The sequence below is a fragment of the Hevea brasiliensis genome, chromosome 2 (assembly GCF_030052815.1).
Source record: "Hevea brasiliensis isolate MT/VB/25A 57/8 chromosome 2, ASM3005281v1, whole genome shotgun sequence".
Lineage (NCBI taxonomy): Eukaryota > Viridiplantae > Streptophyta > Magnoliopsida > Malpighiales > Euphorbiaceae > Hevea > Hevea brasiliensis.
The window spans coordinates 87,338,621-87,353,389 of record NC_079494.1 but is presented as its reverse complement, the minus strand read 5'-3'; the positions used below and the strand labels follow the sequence as shown (position 1 = coordinate 87,353,389).

Genomic DNA, 14,769 nt, shown 5'->3' with positions numbered 1-14,769 from the left:
ATTCTAATATCACATAAAGCCCAAACAATTACAACCTAATAAAGATTTCTAACATGCAAATTTATTTTACAATTACCAAGTGTTAAATTAAATTTATTATACATGCCAATGTTAGTTTAATTTATAAACAAGATTAATTTTAATTTACAAAGTATTTATTTAAATTAATTATATACAAAAGTCAGTTAAAATAAAAATAAAGTTAATTTTAATTTACCAAATAAAAATTCTATTATTACTACAATTTCATGCCTATGGTTATTCGAGGAGTTTAGAGCTAATTACCTGTTGGTAAATGCAGTTATCATTGGGGCAAGCTACCCTTAAAAAAGGGTCTTCTCTTCTAGTATGGCAATGATATCCCTGGCTTACTCCCGTTTAGCTTCACATAAGCTCCACTAAAATGCCCTCTTTGGTACTTACCTTAGGGCTACTTACTAATTTTGTTTGCAATAAAAAATAAAGAAACTAAAGAAAATAAAAGAAAAAAAAAATATTAATAACAATTTACATTAGATTCTAACTCTAGTCTCCTAAAGTGTTAAGATTCCTAATTAGTTACAACTAACTAATGGTCTAAGTCTTCTAACATGATCCAAACACTTCATAACACTTCTTGAATTAAAAGAACACATAAAAATGGATCAAATATCAATTAAAACCCAAGAAAATACAAGAACTTGCATAAATATATAATTTCCAAATTCTGGCAGATTAACGGTAGCAAGAAATCCAATTTTTTAAAAATAGTTAGACATGCCTAAAAATCATAAAGAAATTACAAAAGACAGCCTACATATCATACAAGATCATAAAATTTATAAATTAAACAAAACCCTAGCCGAATGATCTGCATAAATCATAACTTTTCTAAGTGAAAGAATCATACTATTTTTTTGGAAAATTCATAACTCATTAACCACAATAGATATGAATGCAAAACTAATTGGAAAAGATTCATAAGATTCTGAAATTAATTTTAGACACTAGATTTACACAAAAATATGGGTTCCACAAGTTGGGTATCCTGCAAATTGGATTTTACAGCAACCCTAACTTCAGACAGGCATAACTTACAAAATATTAAAGCTTTTTTAGTGATTCTTAAGCCTAAAATTAATAGAATTTCGTGTATAATATGAATATAATTTTTACAAATTTTTTACAGATTTAGGAAATAATGAAAAATAATAAAAATACGAGAGACAGAAACTAAATATGTATAGAGTTGTGTATCCCCTCAAATTAAATATGATTACATGATCTATATGAACATATAAAATAAATTAAAAACAAGAAACATAGAATTAAACATTACATGGCATAGATCATGAAAAGAAGATAAAAGAACTAACCTTTAAGAAATATCACTAGAAAGAAAGAAGAACTAAAAGAATTTTGGCTATTCCTCTCTTTAATTTTTTTTTTCTTTTTTTCTTTTGTCTTCTCCTCCACCTTTTTTTTTCTCCTCCTTTCTTTTTTCTTCTTTTTCTTCTATTTCTATATTTTTTATTAGTGGGGTATTTATAGGGTTTTGGGAGAGAGGTGTGATAAGGTTTGAAGTCCTAGCGTGATAAAGTTTAGATAACTTAAACAACTGGGATTGCAGAATTTGGGTGAGACTGAAATATAGATGAGGTGTTTCCAACAATGGGAAGAGAAGGAAAGGGAAAGACACCAATAGGGAGTGAGAAAGAGGTGTGGTAGGGTTTGAAGTCCTAGTGTGATAAGGTTCAAATAACTTAAACAACTGGGATTGAAGAATTTAGGTGAGACTGGGATATGGGTGAGGTGTTCCAACCAATAGGAAGAGAGGGATAGAGAAAAAGATATTTTCTTATTTTAATTTTTAAAAAATAAATTAAACACGTCTTATTTAAAATTCCTAACTAAGCTTTCTTAGGCCCATGGCGTCCAATTAAACTCAATTAGGTCCATTTAAGAACTACCCATATTAAATTTAAACAAAACAAAATTTTATTTAAATTAAATTAATTTCCCAAAAAGCATATTATTTTTTTTTTCAAGATCATGCCACGGAATTAATAATTCAGTTCCATGTTTTCAATTATATCTTACAATCATATAATTTTCATCATCAGGTTTCCCACGACCTCAATGCACATGCTGATCACAAAATAAGGGTCTACAAGCCTATAGTACTAGTAATGCTTAGTTGTCTATCCTTAATCTTATCCTTTCTCACCATTATGCCTTTTCCTTTGAAGATGTCAATCCCATGATCATCAACTTTAACCTTTTTTTTTTTTTTTTTACTTGTTAGTCCTAGCTTGACTGCTAGCTCTATTACTCTTGGATTTTTAACTTTACAATTGGCTCCTAGCCTACTATCAATATTATGGAACACGTGCAATTGACCATGGAATATTCTTTTCATAACTCTTTCCCCATTTTGACCATTAAAGCACCATCATCCCCTATTATCCTTTTATAGGAAATTACTCATCATGGTTAGATAAGGCTCCTTAAAACTAATAGTACCACTTGAACTAACATAGCAGTGGTAAATGTGTGTTCTATCACACCCCTAGAAAAGATATTTTACATGTTTATTCTCCTTAACATAGCCACATCTACTACCTATAGCTTTCCAAACTTTAGGCTCAAATTACCCATTGTAATTGTTCCATCCCTTGAATCTCATATGCAAATAGCACTTTATATCTCTTATTTTTCTTTGCCTCTTCTTTGCAATTATTATGCTCTTTCTATAGGATATTGCTTCACCAACCCTCTATTAGACGACAATATCATCTTATAATTTATTATTTCTACTTATACTCCATTTGGCTTCCATTCCTATTATCATTTGTCTTTGTGTCCATGTCTTATGTTGCATTTTAGAAGGTACCTTTCACTAACAGATTCTTCAAAAACCAACTCCAATCATATTTGCTATCGTTACTAGTATCTTTACACTACCTAGTGATTTATAGCTACCACTTATACCTATCTCTTCTTATTTTATCCCCTACTATTGTTTTATCACTCATGCTTCCTTATAAAGTGACACTATGGGTTACATGAAAGACGTCCGCATAATTTCTTGTAACATCCTTTGACTACCATTTCACCATCTATGTAGTCTAATCTAAAGCCTTTATGTCATTATCTATTGTTCTTCTCTCTCATCATGCTTATTTGAATTATTATGTTGACCTCTAATCAACTTACTACTTACTAAATCTACTTATCAGCCTGACAGGACAGTTTAGGATACCATTATACACTTTTTGGCTTTTACTCACTTTTATTGCATTCCTCACCTAATATCTTAATGTTGTCAATAGGTTAAAGGGATTTTGTCCCATTGTTATTTACCCCACCTTGGTAATGGGAATAGGTGGAGTTGGATACAATCTTGCAACTCTGAGCTCCACATTTTGGCCTATGGCATTGCCCCAACTACAACATACTTTAAGTCTTGCACTTCTGGGTTATATGCCCAAATCACTATTCTCACTAATGTGGTCCTATTCTGGACTCTCTAGTCTTGCTTTTCAATTCATCTCATTTGCCATGCCCATATTAGCACTTTGACTTATGTAACCCTTAACGCTAATCTTCTTCTTAATCTATAGCTATGCTAGAACCTTGTACCTTTTACTTTCTCTACTATTTATTTACACCACAATTAGTCCTTTGATCATTTTGGCTAGCATTTCCACTAGAATTTGGGTTATCTCTCTACAGCATTTGAAACCAACTATCCAACCTCTCATTTTTTGTACTTCTTCTATTTACTAGTATTCTATGACTTTTCTTCACTAACTTGCCACCCTAGTCCATTTCACGGCTTAGATGATGCTTTTATCTTAGGCAACAAAAAGCTAGGAAAGAACTTAGTGAATAATAGCCATGCATTCATTGCTTGATTTCTTTTCCTTTCTGCCAAACTATAGGTTACTCTCTATTACCTTGAGGAAGGGATCTACAGGGTTTCATCTTCTATTCTATTTAATCAGTTGGATCTTAAGGTATTGGGTACCCAATTCATGTCACAAGCTTAAAGGTTCTACATCCATCATGATTTAATTGCTTATGATTTCCCATAGTAGAACTTCTACCTTCTCTCTGGTACCTAAGCCACTAGCTCTCTATCACACTACAGTCTTATCTAGGATGCCATTCCATAGGTCACTATATTAGTAGTAACCTTTTGTCTTTCCTATTATACTGTAACCTAACCTAGAACCTCACTTCATAGGCTATGAACATTATTTATAACCTTCTATCCTCTTTAGAGAGAAGAGTCATACTCTGCATCTTGTTGCCACACAAAGATGATATTATCTTCATTAATTTATAGCAAAATGTACATTATAATGGCAAAATTATCCAATATCCCATACTAGAAAATAAATGGTATCATTTAGTAAGTGCCATCACTACACTGTAATCATATTAAAACCTCTAATCTCATGGCAACTATTGCTCTATGCTTAAGTTAGAATAACTAAGTCACTGACTCTAGTTACCACCCAACTGTAGCCCTTGATACTTTATCTCAAGGGCTTTAAACCCTAATTAGGAGTTTCCTACCTCCTCTGCAAAAATTGAATTTTGTTATGGCATAATTATATTAAAATAAAAGTTGTCTACAAACATCCTTGTGAAATGCATTAGGGATGCACGCAGCTCTACAAAATAATCCCATGTTGATATTATAATTTGTATCTTACAGCACAAACATCAAAAGCATTGGATAAGTTACTACAATACATCCTGACATACCATGTATCTTGACCTTTTATCCCTTTCTAATACACTAATATTGAAAACTTACCCTATCTAAAAATCCATTGACAACAGTCATAGTGGTACTCACACCTTTAGAAAGGGTAGCTATGCTGCCATAATTTACTTCTATGTACTCGTGCCTTGCACTAACTAGGCACGCCACATGGCCCTACATTGACTAATCACATTTCTGTTTAGGATACATATCACTATGGTAGACCTCAACAAGTATTTCAGTTCAAATCTCATGTCTTTATACTCCATCAAGCCCTAGACACTAGACAAACACCAAAACAAACTAACTGAGGGATAATGCTAAAACTAAAAGCAAGGAATTACAAAAAAAGATGAAACAAGATCCTATACTCCACATGTGACAAACTTAAGACAATATTTCCCATGTATCTAGAGCCTAAACTCTGATACCAACTTTATCATGACTCGACTTTTAGGTTGAATTGGCACTAGAACTTAGGATGGTACAAGGCCCCTGAAGCACGTGGCAAGCCTACATAAACTATAACCTAATAACCAAGCCCAAAATGGAAGACCCAATTTATAAAAACTAATGGATAGGGTCTAGCCATAAAATAGATAATCCAACTTAGAGAAAAACTCACCCGACTTATAAGCATAATCAAAATCATAGTTGGGGAGCTCAACTCACTCTTATAAACCATAATAACATCCAACATCATAATGGAGAGCTCAGCTCACCCCAAATCCAATATCACACAACATGATAAATCAAAATACAATAACTTTTATATTATAAGGATTATCACTATAGTTACTTTGGAATTCTAGATTTAAATAAAATAAATATTAATTAATACATCAACTTCAAGTTTTCAGTAAGAAAGAAAGTAGGTTAACTTCAAGAAAAAAAATCCACCTATCACTTGGGAATAATAATTAAATAGGAGTGAGAGTTCAACTCAATGAGTTATATATTGATTATAATCATAATTTTCTATAACTATCTAACGCTAATGCATTCCTACAAATTAATAAATGTGTCAAACTGTTAAGTCACCTAAGTCATCACACAAGGAGATAAATTAGAGCGACACACACACACATAAAATAGGTATTGGGAGCCAACCCCATAAATTGGCTCTCTGAAATACAACATGTTCTCTTAGTCCATACTACGGGAGTCAACAATAATATAATGCACGTACCTACTCCATAGGTGGTGAGAACTAACAATAATATAATGCAAATATGTGCACATTCCTGTCTCACCCGTTCATATCCATATCCATAGGAGTCGGTAAATTTCTCATGCCATACCTACCTTGAGATTTCTACATCCACAATATATACATATATAAGCTCTAACTTATTCCTAATGTGGCATAACATACGAAAAAATTATATTAACACATAAGGGATGTTCCTAACATAATAACTACTTACATATTTATATAAGTGAATGCATAAGAAGTGAATGCATAAGCATGCTTTAAAAATATAAATAATATTGAAATTATAAAAATAATTAACATCCAACTCATAATGATGTGACCTAACATCTACTAGTTCTATTGAGAAAAAGAGGAGGGTTGTAAGATTCCATGCTATAAAGGATTAATAGTAGCACATTTGGATCTAGAGGATGAAAGAAAATGGTATTAAGACATAAGGAGGTTTCTGGAAGTAAGGAAATACCCATAATCAGCCAACAAAACAGATAGAGCTATAATTCGTAGATTAGCCACTCAATTTACTCTAGTTTGGGGGCAATTCTATAAAAGGTTTTTTAAAGGACCCTTGCTTTTCTATGTGATAGAGAAGCAGGCTAAGTAGATAATGGAAAAAGTACATGCAGGAATGTGTAGTCCCCATATGAATGGAAAGGTTTTGGCCAGAAAAATTTTTGGGGTTGGTTTACTATTAGTCTACCATGGAGACTGATTGTGCTAAGTTTGTCAAGAAGTGCCATAAATGTCAGATCCATGGGAATCTGAATGATCTACCTCTAAGTGAGCTCTATAGTATGACCTCGTCATGATCATTTTTGGTTTGGGGCATAGACATTATCAGGAAGATTTCTTTCATAGCTTATAATGGCCATAGATTTATAATTGTGGCAATTGGCTACTTCACTAAATGGGTCAAGGCTAAATCCTATAGAGTAATGGGTGTTAAGCAAATGAGTAAGTTTGCTCGAAAAAATATAATCTGCTGACTTAGAGTACCTCACAAGATAGTCTCAGGTAATGGAATTCAGTTTAAGGGTGATTTTTTGGAGTTAATTAAAAAATTCAAAATCAAGCATCATAAATCTTCACCATATAGGCCTTAGACTGATGGAGTAGTTAAAACAACTAATAAGAATGGGAAGACTATTTTGAGAAAAATGATTAAAACATATAACGATTGGCCTGAGAAACTCCCTTATGCTCTTTGGGGTTATTGCACTACTACAATAACATCCATAGGGCCAACCCTATTCTCTTTAATGTATGGGACTAAAGCAGTACTACCCATTGAGATAGAAGTTGAATCCTTAAGAGTGATGCTTGATACTAAAGTCTCAAAAAATGTGTGCACTCAAAAAAGATATAAGGTATTGGCCATGATTGATGAAAAGAGAATGAAAGCCTTACATCACATGTAGGCTTATCAGAGAAAGATAGCCTAGGCCTTTGACAAATAGGTCAAGTCAAGAAAGATCAAAGAAGGTGATATGGTTTTAAAACAAGCCCGACCTATTCCCTTTGATCCAAGAGGAAGATTTAAGCTAAACTGGGATGGCCTATATATTGTCAAAAAGATCTTGCTAAGAGGTTCCATGAAAATATTAGACCTGGATGGAAATGAGTTCTAGGAACCAGTTAACCTTGACAGGCTCAAAAGGTACTATATGTTAGATAAGCCTGCTAGGCTGAAAACCAATAAAAGGCAGTCTAGGCAAAAGTTAGGATAAAAAAAACAGAGAGAAGAAAAGAAAATTAATAAATGCTAGCTGAAAACTCAAAAGGGTGATCTAGGCAAAAGGAGAGTGGTGAAAATCTGGATGAAAAACTGGAAAAGTTCATTCAGTAGGTTATAAAGTTTATTTTTAACTTTAAAAGGTTAAAATTTGGCAAAACTAAATACAAAAAGGGTAATATTGTACCCAAATTAATAAAGTTTTTCTTATCACATGACAAGAAATGAATTCTATCTAATTATGATTGCAAATGCTTGTGTCTAAAAGGATACATCAAATAATTAAGTAGTACGAATGCATGTTTCAGCTAAATGAGTTTTTTTTTTTATCATGATAGAATAATCAATGATGAATTCCTTGACAGCAGATTGAGTCAAAAAAAAAAAAACTAAATTGAAAACCTAAAAAGGCAGTTTAGAAAAAAAAAAAAACAAAGCTCACTAAGTTGAAAACCCAAAAGGGCAGCTTAGGCCAAAGTTAGAGCAAGCCCATTGAAATGAAAACTTGAAAGAATATTTCAAGAAAAAATTAGGGCACAAAGAAGAAAATGCACAAGCAGAATAAGCTAAAACATGGTCTTAGAATAACAAACCATATTAAGAAAGAAAAGGAACTTTAAAGAAAAATTATATTTTGACCTAGAGGTCATCTTTTGGTATGCATTTTTTTAAAAAGTTTTGAAAGATTCTTACTTCCCTAGTGAGTTTTCCCTAATACAACCATTAAAGCTTTGAAATTTTTAAAAAATCCCTAGTGATATTCATTCCCATTTATATTTTCAAAGATATTGCCTAGTGAAAATAAACATGTATACACGAAGGATAGAAAGCACATAGATCATAGATAATTTTTGAGATCCAGTCATCTCAATTTTCAAATCACAAATCAAATTTTTGGTAAGTCCTTAGACTTTGTTAGGGCATACGACATAATTGTATGAGGCATAAAAGATCATGCATCATCATGCCACCTGTAGGTGCATAAGGCGTAGAAAATAATGCATCACTATAGTTTTCAAGTGTCAAACTATGTGTGGGTCTGATTCCTCTTTAAAAAGGTGATACGTAAGCAGTTTGGGATCATAGTTTTAAATACAAAGCCATAAATTTTTCAAATCACATAGTTATCATTGTTGTCGGACCGTATCTAGTCCCATGACATAGAGGGTATCGACAAAGTAAGATACACTTGAAATTTTGAATCACATAGTTATTACTATTATGGGACCATAGTTAGTCCCATGACACATAGGGTGTATTGACAAAGCAAGATACACTTAATTTGTACTGTTGTGAAACCATAGCTATTTCCATGACACAGAGAGTATCGACAAAGTAAAACACACTCGATTTTCACTATTGTGAGACCATAGCTAGTCTCATAACTCAAAGTCCTAAATTTAACTCATATAGAGTGATATATGGTGTAAATATAGTTTTTATTTTAATTAATTTGGTTAATTTTTATCAATTTTGAGTCATTTATGTTTAATTTTTATCTTTATTAGTAATCATATGAATATTTTTGTTCTAAGTTTGATTTTATTGACTTTTTATTGTTCTAGGTGAAAGATGGCCATTGATTGAAGAAAATTTTGCAAGGAGATAATAAGGGTCATTTAGGAGTTTTTAGAGTTAAATTTTCGTACCCAAGTTGTGAAAGAGGAGCCCATTTACACTTGGGGCATGAGACTTGTGGCAATTTGAAGAAAAATAAAGGAAATGCATGAATTTGTGGTCATTTGAGGATTCACACCTGAAGTGTGAAATGCAACTTCACACATGCCCAAGGCTTGAATCATTGAATGAGTAGTCTTTCTTCCATAATGAACATGACATGCGTTCTAAAGGAGAGAGAGATATCAAAATGGTTTTTGATCGTTCTAATGGCTCCATACATCATTCTTCACCACAAGAAATCCCAAATACTCTCTTAAATCCATCTTTGAAGGAGAATCAAGCTTTTTGAGTGGGTTTCTTAAAGTTTTAGCTCTTAGAGGGATATTTTCCACCATCAACACAATAGAGTTTCTTCTTTCCTTTTCTTTTTCTTTTGATAAGAATCAATTTTTTATTTGATGATGTTTGATTTGGTTTTTATAGATTTTAATTTTGCTTTTATTAATATGAGTGGCTAAATACTTTAGCTAGAGATTTTAATGTAGCTTGACCTAAATGATTTATCAATTTTGATATATTTTCTCTGTTTTAGCAATTAATTGTTATTTTAATTTTAATGCATTTGGGTGTTGGACATAATGCTTGAATGATCTTTGATTCATAACTTGGCTAGGAAGCATTTTATGAATCTTGTTAGAGCAACCATTATCATAGTTAATTAGCTAAGAGTGGAAACTAAGGTATTACTATGGGATATTTTGTTAACTTGGGTTTTTAATGCTTTGGTTAGTCAAATAATTCTTATTGGGAAATTTGGGTTATCTTGGTTAATTGAAAGGTTTAATAATACTTAGGAAGGATTATTAGATATTTTTGTGTTATTACCCTTGCTAAGATAGTTAAATTGATTATATGACAAAATTGAGTAAAATTGCATAATGGGTCAAGTGAAGTCAAAATCTCTAGCCTTCTTTTATTTGATTTTAAACTCTTATCTTTGTTTCTTTTGTTAGTTAATTTTTAATTAAGTTAATTTTAGTTTAATTCTAGTTAATATTAGCTTTTCTTTCATTCAAATTGATTTGATAGTCTAGATACAAGTAAAATTAACATAAATTTTGGTTATTATAAACAATCCTTATGGGATGATACTATATTCGCTTTTTATTACTTATACGAATTCGTACACTTATAGACAAGTAGCAAGTTTTTAGTACCTTTGCTAGGGATTGGTGCTTTAATATCAAAATAGTTAATTTTGCTAGTAATCTAGATATTTCTTTCCTTTTTTATTTTATTCTTCTACATTATTATCTTATTTTTTTTGTGAGATCATTAATTTAAGCTCATTGATGGTACTACCACATACACCATTCAAGGATCCTTACCTCCTAATGACACCGCCTTCACCATACTATTTTCTCACTAAGCTAAAGGAAAAATTAGAGTACTCTTTCCAAACATATCAATCCAAGCCAAGTGTTGTTGGTGCTATATGCAAAATCTCTCTAAACCTGGCCAATCTTAAGGGCATGATAAACCAAGACCCATAAGTAGTGTTACATGATAACTACTATTGGCAGAGCCCACTCTTTGATGAGTAATTATCCAAGTGGTCAAGCTAAAGACCTAAAACAGGTGCTTCTTCGGAGGCAATCCAAGTGATATCTTTTAATTTTTTTTAATTTATTTCAAATTGTGTTAATTTTTAGTTTAATTTTAATTCAATTTAGTTTTGTATCCCTAAATCTTGATTGGTGTTAAATTTGATTGGTTGTAGGTGACTAAAAAGAAAAGAAAATCAAAGCAAAGCTATGGATGGAGTAAAGCATAAGAGAATTTTGGAAAGCTACAAAGAGGGGTGTCTCTAAACTTTGCTTTGAAATAATGGATGTGGTGATCTCTTGCTTTGTGTTGGATTGAGAAATATTGTGTTTATGTGATGTGTTGAATGATTGAATTATTGGGATGGTAATGACTTATGAAATTGTAAAGAATGATTTTAGGTATTGAAGTGTGCTTGAATATGATGAATTATGTGTGAATGTGCATAAATTCAATTAAGTGTGGGTTTGAGTTGTTATGTGTTGACAATGAGGACAATGCCAAATTTAGGTTTGGGGGTACATTTATTTTTTATTTTTGGTCTATATGTTTTGATTTATAGTTTTGAGTCATTTTGCACAACTTTGATGTAATAACCTGAATTTTTTTAAATAATAAAATATAACTTTTAACATTATTTTATCAATATTATTATAATTGAAAGAATTTATTTAAAAATACCATTATTATATTAAATTGAATTTTGGTTTAATTATTTGACTGTACCATTATATTATTAAATAAAGATTATTTTAATTTTTATCTTTATTAGTAATCATATTAATATTTGTTCTAAGTTTGATTTTATTGATTTTTTATTGTTCTAAGTGAAAAATGGCCATTGATTGAAGAAAATTTTGCAAAGAAATAATTAGGTTCATTTGGGAGTTTTTAGAGTTAAATTTTCATATCTAAGATATGAAAGAGGAGCCAATTCACACCCAGAGCGTGAGACTTATGACAAATTGAAGAAAAATGAAGGAAATGCATGAATTTGTGGTCATATAAGGATTCACACCCCAAGTGTGAAATGCAACTTCATGCACACCCAGAGCGTGAATCATGGAATGAGTAGTATTTCTCCCATAACATACATGACATGCGTTCTAAAGGAGAGAGAGATATCAGAATGGTTTTTGATGGTTCTAATAGCTACACACACCATTCTTCACACCAAAAGTCCTAAATACTCTCTCGAATTTATCTAAAAAGGAGAATCAAGTTTTAGAGTGGATTTGTTAAAGTTTTGGCTCTTAAAAGGAGATTTTCACCATCAACCATAATGGGGTTTCTTCTTTTCTTTTCTTTTCTTTTTGATAGGAATCCATTTTTATTTGATGATGTTTGATTTGGATTTTATAGAGTTTGATTTTTTTTTTTTTTTTTTGTTAATATGAGTGGCTAAATACTTTAGCTAGAGATTTTGATGTAGCTTGACCTAAGTGATTTATCAATTTTGAGTGATTTATCAATTTTAATATATTTTCTCTATTTTAGCAATTAATGGTTGTTTTGATTTTAATGCTTTTTGGTGTTTGAAATAATGCTTGAAAGATCTTTGATTCATAACTTGGCTAGGAAGTATCTTATGAGTCTTATTAGAGTAACCATTAACATAGTTAATTATGTTAATTAGCTAAGAGTGGAAACTAAGTCTAATTACTATTGGATATTTTGTTAACTTGGGTTTTTTATGCTTTGGTTAATCAAATAATTCCTATTGGGAAATTTGGGTTATCTTGGTTAATTGAATGCTTTAATAATGCCTATAAAGGATTATTAGATATTTTTGTGTTATTACCCTTGCTAAGATAGTTAAATTAATTATATGACAAAATTAAGTAAAATTACATAATGGGTTAAGTGAAGTCAAAATCTCTAGCCTTCTTTTAATTGATTTTAAACTCTTATCTCTATTTCTTTTGTTAGTTAATTTTAGTTAATATTAGCTTGAGTTGTTTTAATTTCTTTCATTCCAATTTTATATATTATCAAAATTAACATAAATTTTGATAATTAAAGACAATTCCTATGGGACGACACTCTACTCACTCTTTATTACTTATACAAAATTGTACACTTGTGGACGAGTATCATAGATGGTATATCGATAAAGCAAGATATACTCAATCTTTATAGCTGATACCATGCTTGCTTTCAAATAGTTATTAAAAACAAATTGTGTTGTCACTTTGACGAAATTTGAGTAATACTTTCACATTAATCTCAAATTTCACCAAAATGGGGAGGGGGGGGGGGGGGTGTGCCAAACTGTAGACCCCTGTTTGTGTGACCTTATGGGCATGTACATTGAGATTGTGAAAAGTCCAATGATGACAAATTTCTATGACTGTGAGATATATTTAAAGGTTTTAAAATTGGATAATCATATTCTGACATGTTTCTTGGAGAAAATAATTTTGAAGAGTAAAAAATATTTAATTAAATTTAAATGAAATTTATTTTTGTTTAATTTTAATTTTGGGAATTTATTTTGTTAAAAAAAGCTAATTAGACCAAATTGGACTCTTTAAGGCCAATAAGGCCTAGTAGAAAATTTTGATTAAATAAATAAATGCTCATAATTTTTTTTAAAGAAAAATAATGTGACACCCCTTACCCGACTACAGTGTAGCCAAGCAAGTTATGCCACTCAGTGTGCCGGAGCACTCTATTTTATCTGATTTCATTACAGTCCTTGATTTATTTATTCAAAAACTTTATTGAAGATTTAGGCTATTTTTACTTTTATCAAAATCTAACTAAATTGGAAATTCCAAAAATTCTAACGATAATCCGACAAAGTGTCGGCTGTAATTTGGACTAACAGTTCTTCTAAACCTGCCAAAGACAATTTCAATATATACTCAATTTCTCAAACTTAATAGTCTCAAAAATTTTCAAACATAATGTATCTCAATACAGTATCCAGATTTCTCAGAAATCTCATTAGATTTTCAATATCTCAATATTCACAAGTATAATCTCATTATAACTCAAATTCAATTCACATACTAAAATACTTACTTTGAATAGCTTCCATAATTCATAGGTTAATTACATGAGTTTATTTTGTACAAGATATACAAATAATTTACAATGTGCTAGGAATGAACAATATACATAACATGTATAAAATGAGCCCTATCTACATGCATTGCTGAGGAGGTGACAATCTTGAACTCTTCTGACACTTCTGCAGATCTGGACTCCAAAAATCTCAATCGACAGTCTACTGGTTTTACCTTCAGTACCTGCGCGAGGAAGCAATTCCATCGCGCTAAGCATTTCTGCTTAGTGGTGCAATAATATAACCAGAAATAATATATACAAGTAAAGAAAGAAATAAATGATAATTTAGATACTCAAGAATCAATTTAATTTGGTATAGTATTTCTAGTATCAACGATCTTATATACTAGTTTGTTCCTCTTTGGAAGTGCTTAGTTTATAACTTTTCAGTAATACTAGCAGGTATATAATTTATTCTATCTGTATTGTATTTCAAGTCTGTACGGTTCTGCAATTTATATTTTTGTTATTTTTCTTTTGCTAATCTCTTTTGCTTATTCATTCAATACTTAATTTAATTGTACTGGATTTTCATTATACTTAACTTAACTTAGTCTGAATTGAATAATACTTTAATTGATCGCCCAAGTAACCTATAATAGAAAATCGGATCGATAACGGGTCGTTGGCACCGACACCGCGTGCCTCGGGCCGTCATACCATGGGACGCAGAACGTCTACCATGTATGCAGTCAGTATGGCTAAAAAGCCATGATATCACATAATCGGGCATAAAAGCCATGAATACGGGCATAAAAGCCATGAATACGG

At 31.2% G+C, this 14,769-nt stretch overlaps 1 long non-coding RNA gene across 1 annotated transcript; it reads left to right on the top strand.

The window, feature by feature from the left end:
• Positions 1-9,557: 9,557 nt before the first annotated feature.
• LOC131170562 (uncharacterized) lies at positions 9,558-12,406 on the top strand. The gene is made up of 2 exons (XR_009141342.1): positions 9,558-10,959; positions 11,102-12,406. It is a non-coding gene; the product is annotated as an uncharacterized LOC131170562 (long non-coding RNA).
• Positions 12,407-14,769: the final 2,363 nt, after the last annotated feature.